At 40.0% G+C, this 6,997-nt stretch overlaps 1 long non-coding RNA gene across 1 annotated transcript; it reads left to right on the forward strand.

Annotated features, from left to right (window-relative positions):
* The first annotated feature begins 4,690 nt into the window (after positions 1-4,690).
* Positions 4,691-6,149, forward strand: LOC136472791 (uncharacterized). The gene is made up of 7 exons (XR_010762413.1): positions 4,691-4,768; positions 4,856-4,910; positions 5,018-5,108; positions 5,220-5,305; positions 5,404-5,457; positions 5,555-5,665; positions 5,891-6,149. It is a non-coding gene; the product is annotated as an uncharacterized lncRNA (long non-coding RNA).
* Positions 6,150-6,997: the final 848 nt, after the last annotated feature.

A 6,997-nucleotide genomic window follows, 5' to 3' on the forward strand; every position in this document is an offset into this window, starting at 1 on the left:
TTTCGTCCAACAAAGTGACAGTAACATTGTTCACAAAATTTACATATCTCTATTATAGCTTATGAAACCATATGAGATATGTGTAAAATTTGTGAATAATGTTACTACCACTTTGTTAGTTGAACAAATGACCAAAATAAAAGTTGTAAATCTTGATGAGTTCTGCAACTTTGTTGTTGTTGACTTTTTCAATTGAAATCATTTACTCTTTGAAAATGTTGTTTCAAGTTGTCATTTTTTTGAAATTCAAATTTTGAATTGTCCAAACGAAGTCACATGAAAAGATGACCAAAATAAAAGTTATAGATCTCAAAAAGTTATAGAAGTTTGTAGTTGACAACTTTTTCATTTGAGATCATTTTGTTGAGGAAGACTACGTTTGAATTTCTCAAATTTGAAATCTAAATTTTTCAAACGACCTTGGATGGAGAAACAACCAAAATAAAAGTTGTAGATATGAAAAAGTTATAGAACTTTATAGTTGACAACTTTTTCATTTAAAATCATTTTGTCAAGGAAAACTATGTTTGAATTTCTCAAATTTGAAATTTGATTTTTCCAAACGACCTCGGATGGAGAAATAATCAAAACAAAAGTTGTAGATCTGAAAAAGTTATAAAACTTTGTAGTTGATAACTTTTTGATTTGAGATCATCTTATCAAGGAAAACTACGTTTGAATTTCTCAAATTTAAAATTCATATTTTGTAAACGAGCTCGGCAGAAACTACTAAAATGAAAGTCGTAGATCTCGAAAAGTTATACCACTTTTTAATTCGGATTCAAATATGAGTATGAATATTTTAAATTTTCAGATGTTAATATAAAAGTTCAAATTCGCACTCGGATATTTACTCGATTCGCTTGATAGGGAGTATTAATTTAATTTGATTTAATTTGTTAAGACCGATGAAATGCTTCAGTTAGATCGAGCTTTTTTGGTTCCCGCCTTTCTTTTCCTCCATCTTTTTTGGTTTCGTATACATTCTTCTCTCTCGGGTAATCTGATTTTTCACATGTAACACCCTAAAATTTGAAATTCTTTTAAAAATAGTAAATTTGATTTAAATATGCAATTATATGTGCAATTCAAATTAGGAAGTAATATTTCTTTTATAAAATTAAAAGAAAATGCAAGAATAGAAACATGTGATGCATTCATGCTATTGCGTATTTAATTCTGTGATGGGTGTTTTATTCAAATCCTAAAAGATTCTAAAAACCTTTTGAAAATGAGTTTGAAAATTTTATTTATAAAAAGAAAAAGGGAAAATTCCTTCCATTCCTCCCTTCCTCACATTCGGCCCGCTGGCCCCTCTTTTTTTTTTTTCTTCCCGCGGCCCAGCACCGCAGCCAGCAGCCCAGCTCGCCTTCCCCTTTTCCCGCTCGGCCCAGCTCGCGCCAGCCGCCCAACCGCTCGGCCCAGCTCGCGCCAGCCGCGCGCACCGTGCCGGCCCAGCCTCGCCGCACCCGGCAACTGCCGCGCCCAGCAGCTGACGCCCGGGTCCCACCTGTCGGCGCCGTCCCCTACCCCGCGCGGCTCGGCAACCGCCCGCTCCTACCGCTGTGCAACCGCCGCCCGTGCCCGCTCCTCGCGACGTGGGCACGTCGCCCTGCTCCTCGGCCTCGATAAAAAGAAGCCGAGCCCCCCCCGCGCACTCCCCTACTCTCCCCACTCCATTTTCTCTCTCGCGTTCACGCCTCGGAGGCCACGACCGTCGCACGGAAGAGCTCCGCCGGCCACCGTCCTCGCCTCCGCACGAAACGCCGTCCCCGAGTCGCGTTCGTCTCCGTTTGAAGTCGCGGTGAGCTTCGCCGTACTCCCCTCCTTCCCTCTGTGCTTTCAATTTGGTATTTCGTGGCCGTTTGGGGCCCTATTCGCGAGCGTCCGCGAGCTTTGGCCGCCGACCATGGCGCCCGTCGCCTCGGCTTCCTCCTCCGGCCGTCGTGATGGCCTGCGCGAGTTCCCCTTCTCCCCAGCTTTCTCCCGGTGCCTCTGGATTTCCGAACCGTGGCCCCTAGCCCCGGAACCGCGCGCTCCGGCGTGTCCTTGCCGCTGGCCATGGCTGCGCCGCCGTGGCTGTCACTGTGCCGGCCGCCGGCGCCCCTTTCTCTCTCCCTCCCATCTGTTCCGGGCCGTCCGATCTTGATCTAACGGCCACCGTTGGCCGATACCCCTTCGCGGGTGGTTTTGCTAAAGAGCCCTCCTGTTTTCGCGTAATAGAACCCGCAGTCCAAAGCGCATTCCCCCTATTACGCATTCTTGTTTTGAAAGCGTAAAGTCATCGGCTTAAGTCAAAAGTACGCTTTCAGTATTTACAGAAATGCCATTTGAACTGTTTCGCTTATAAAATTGTCGTTTTAGCTCCGAATTGATCCATTCAAATCGCGTTAGCTTCGTAATTTCATAGGCTACATGTTAGAACTACTGTTAATCAAGTTTGGAACTTTTTAATTTCATGATTAGAATTAATTAAATATAGGGCTATAGGAAAACCCGTTTTAATCACAACTTTCGCATTTTAGCTCTGTTTTTCGTGAACTTCGCGTTGACGTGATCGTAGAGAAACGTAGATTAGTTTTACAAACATTTTATCTTGTTTTCAATACTGTTGGTGTACTGTTCTAATGATAGGAATGTTTGCTTTGTATGAATGCTTTTGGAATGTTGTATGTTGCCGTGTTGGTCGTGTTCAGACGGTGAGGAAAACGTTGGAGACCAAGAACTCTTCGACGACCAGCAGGACCAGCACGAGTTTGTGAACCAAGGCAAGTATAACATGGGCCTTCCTTGATGTCCTATTTCACTTTAATCAATTACTCATTTGCATGTGTCTAATTTTGATAACCGTAAGGATATCCTAGTGATTGTTATCCTGTTCCTTGTCTCCTATGGGTTAAATGCATATGGGTAGATTGCTAGTGCTCTAACTGAACTTGATATACATATAGATGAATGATACTATGGAACAAAGTGAGTAACATGAATTATAACAACTGTTCCATAGGGCGAAAGTGCAAATGACCTTTGTTCATGTTGCTCCCGGCCCTCCATAAGGACTTATCTGTCGGCAAAAGCTGGGACTGACAGTGCAACCGGGAGAGTCATATGGCTCTGACTTTAGCTCAGTAATAGGACCTTTCCTAGCTGGTTAGAGGTTACCTTTTTGGCGCAAATGGGGCTTGCCACTTTGGGTATAGGGCTGCCTCTGTTCCTATGAGTATAGCCGCGATGGATTTGTGCCATAGGAAAGGGGGGTCCCTACATCTGCCTGCCAAGGAAACCTAGCGGCCCTAACTTGTTAGGGAAACCTATGAAATGGCTTCATAGTGTACCCTGCCCGCTCACCTTGGTAGTGACATGGGAGTAATTAACCCGGGCGTATGGGGATCACGACTCGCGGTGAATGTGCACCACCTCTGCAGAGGGTAACAAACTGTTATAACAGCCGTGCTCACGGTTACGAGCGGCCCGGAAAACTCACAGAATAACTGGTTAATTGTTGATGATCGTTTAAAGTTGTTCAATGATGATATATGGTACACCTGACCCCGATATTTGTTCTCATGGGAATTAAATGGGAGCTTAAGCATAACTTGATAATACTTGAGAATAAAAGTTTGACCTATTAAAAATGCTGACTGCAGTAAACCAGAGTCTATCCTTTTTGAGCTTCATAACCCCATGTTAGCTTGCTAAGTACGGAATGTACTTACACTTGTTTATTTTCTTTACTTGGATAAAAATCCCGGATGGGTAACAGATGACAACGGGTATGAGGATTTCCCGGAGGATTATTAGGCTTGTGGTCAACCAGTTGACCTTCCCTGTGATGACGGCCACGAGAGTTCATTCTATTTTTATTATTCCGCTGTGATGTATGAGACTAAGTTCTATTATAACTCTGATGTATGAGACACTGTGATGATACTATTGTAATTTGTCAGCTTGTGTGTGTGATTGATTCCTGGGCACACACGAGTTTTGTGCATTCAATTTTATCCTTAAAATTGGGTGTGACATCACACCCCCACACTAATTTTTGGGAAGTCTAATAGTGGCCCCACCTTTCATAGAGACAAACTAGAGGAAACCGTGTAAAATAGTATGAGAACTGCCCCCTAATTGTGGATCTCGTCTAACTCTCCCTATTGAGTATCGTGGTTCCTTTTCTGTTTTCTCCCATTGCACAGCTCCATAACTCCCATCTCCCTCATCGTCCCTCCCTACGACGAACATGGTGTCGTACCTCGCCCCACTGCAGCCATCCCCCCTGAATCGTTAGTTCAATTAATACCGCCCTCACCACAGGCTCTCTACCCTGCTGGAGGTTCCGCTAGGATTTGAAGGGAATCTCGTCATCTCCTCAGTCCTCAGATTAATGCAGCCATCTGCTCTTTACCGTGCAGGAATTTCTTCATATTAGAGATCCATCGAGTCGGTGCCACTAGGACCTGAAGGGAATCCTCGTCATCTCCTTAGATCAGTGCAGCCATTCTGTTCTAGTCGACGGTGCCAATCATGAGGTATTATCTCATTTCTTCATACAGTCTTAGCAGGCGATTTGTATTTTACCTGTCTGTCATATCTCGAAACCCTAAATTCTCTTTGATCCTTTCATTCTTTTCGTCAAAATTTCCTTATCCCTCTCAGATTCTTGATCTGTTTTTTTTATTTTTTTAATAGACCATAGATTGTGATATGGTGGCCATGCAGAGGTTCAATCAAATGCACCGAATTACCAATCCCTAACGTCCCCAATTCTTTTGTATGTTTCTTGATTGAACTGGTTTTTTTCTAGTGAATACTCTGAACTTCCTGTGTATATCTTCTGAATTTATTTCCTTGTGTGCAGATTTGCCTAAGTCAAAGGGTTAAGAAAGTAATCACAATATTGTGTTCTTGGCAAGGTCTGGTTACCTTAATTTTTTCCAAGATATATGATTTATTATTCTGCGAGAGCTCCTATTTCAGTTATCATGTATCATATGAAACTAACACAGTATCAATCTTGCAGATCAACAATCATAATCTTGGATATTTGGAATGGTGTGTTCTTTTAAACATAATTTTTTTTGGAGAAACTCTGCAAGAATCTGTTGCATCTGGTAGAACACTACTTCCTCAGCATCTGTTGGATAAAATACTAGGGACTAATTTTTTTTTCTTCACTAATCTTTGAAGTGTATTGGGCTGGTAAACATGTTTGCAAATTGCAGTATGACTTCAATGTGCTAAGGTTGAGATATAATCCAACTCTGCAAGTCCAAGCATAGTATATTTAACATTTTCTGATTTAGATCAGGTTAGATTCTCGCACGCGTCCCACCTGCGTGGGATTTTTTTTTGGCACCTACCAGTGGAGTTCTTGATTAGTAATATTTTAGTTTCTTTTTTGTTCAGGTGGATCAATCAAATGACCATATCCAGGATCCATAAAGCTAGATCAACACACAGGTAGTAGCTATTTATTATCTCACATTTATTAATTTTCTATGGGCAACCATTCCTGTGTTCTAGATAAAAATTTCTGGATGGTTTCTTTCTTGATCAGATTGCATCTTATCAATTCCCTGGCGCCTGGACAATTAGTATTGTTGCAGATTATCTAGTCATATCACTTTGGACTAATATGCCGAGATTAATTACATGCCAATTCAATGAGGTATGACCTATTTGAATTTTTCTATGGGCACCATAAAATTTGATTTTATATTTGATATCCTTCTTTTTTTGATTTTGTACTATGCAAAGCTTTATCTGGTATTTCACAATAGATTGTATCATATTAACCATAATATGGATTTGCTCTCTATCAGTGAAATTAATTGAGACTTTTGGATTGACACTATTATTTATAGCCTAATATTGCTAAAGAATTGTGTTGCAGATCTGCTGCTGCCACCAATCTGCATCCACGGTTTGTCAACAAAAGGAGCAAGGATATGACTATCCATTTTACTAGTAGATTCAAGATGTGATTTTTTTTGTTTACACAGATCTCATTTTTGTACTTGAGCTGATCCAAATGTTAGAGTCGACAGTTTCTGACCATCTAAAACTATGGCATTCTCAGTTTATGTGGTACGAGAAAGGAGGGCTGTTGGCTGGCATTCTAAGAGGGATCCCATTATGTTTTATATTTTACTCCCATAAGAGCTTGTAATCTAAACAAAAATTGTGTCATGAATTATGTGGATGGTAGTCATTGTAATGCAGCAAATTATTTATATCATATGGCTGTGTATGCTTATTTTCTTTGTGTTGCATGGTCTTGTATTTCTCATTAAATTATACAGACAATATCTCTATATATTTGACATAAAAATTAAATAATTATCATATTAATGACTAAATGGTTTATAACGTTTCTATATTACTATATAACATTTCTATATTAGTAGACACAAAATATAAATGTGTTTGTGTATATTTTTTGGAAACACAAAATGATGTTACTAGACAATGTATCTATATTGCTAGACACATAATATAAATGTATCTACTCAAACGTCTCTATACTTCTTAATACACAATATGACGTCATTACAAAACGTGACTATATTAGTACACACATAATACAAATGTATCTACTCAAACATCTCTATACTTCTTAATACACAATACGACGTCACTACACAATGTGACTACATTATTACACACATAATATAAATGTGTCTATGAGAACGTCTCTATATTTCTTAGCACATAATGAAGCGCTGCTATATAATGTAACTACACAAATAGACACGTTATATAAATGTATCTATAAAAGTGTATCAATATGCGTAGGCATGCAACTAACGTCTCTACAAAACGTCTCTTTATCACCTTGACACGCTTAGAGAACTCGTCTCTACAAGTCCTAACACGGTCCATGCGAAGACGCTTCTAACACGCTTTATAAAAATGTGCCTACAATCTTGTAGAGACGAAATAAAACATGTCTAACACATAAATAAAGCGTCACTACAGGGGGTATTTCTAGTAGTGTCTA

The sequence above is a fragment of the Miscanthus floridulus genome, chromosome 1 (genome assembly GCF_019320115.1).
Source record: "Miscanthus floridulus cultivar M001 chromosome 1, ASM1932011v1, whole genome shotgun sequence".
In the NCBI taxonomy this organism is placed as follows: Eukaryota; Viridiplantae; Streptophyta; class Magnoliopsida; order Poales; family Poaceae; genus Miscanthus; species Miscanthus floridulus.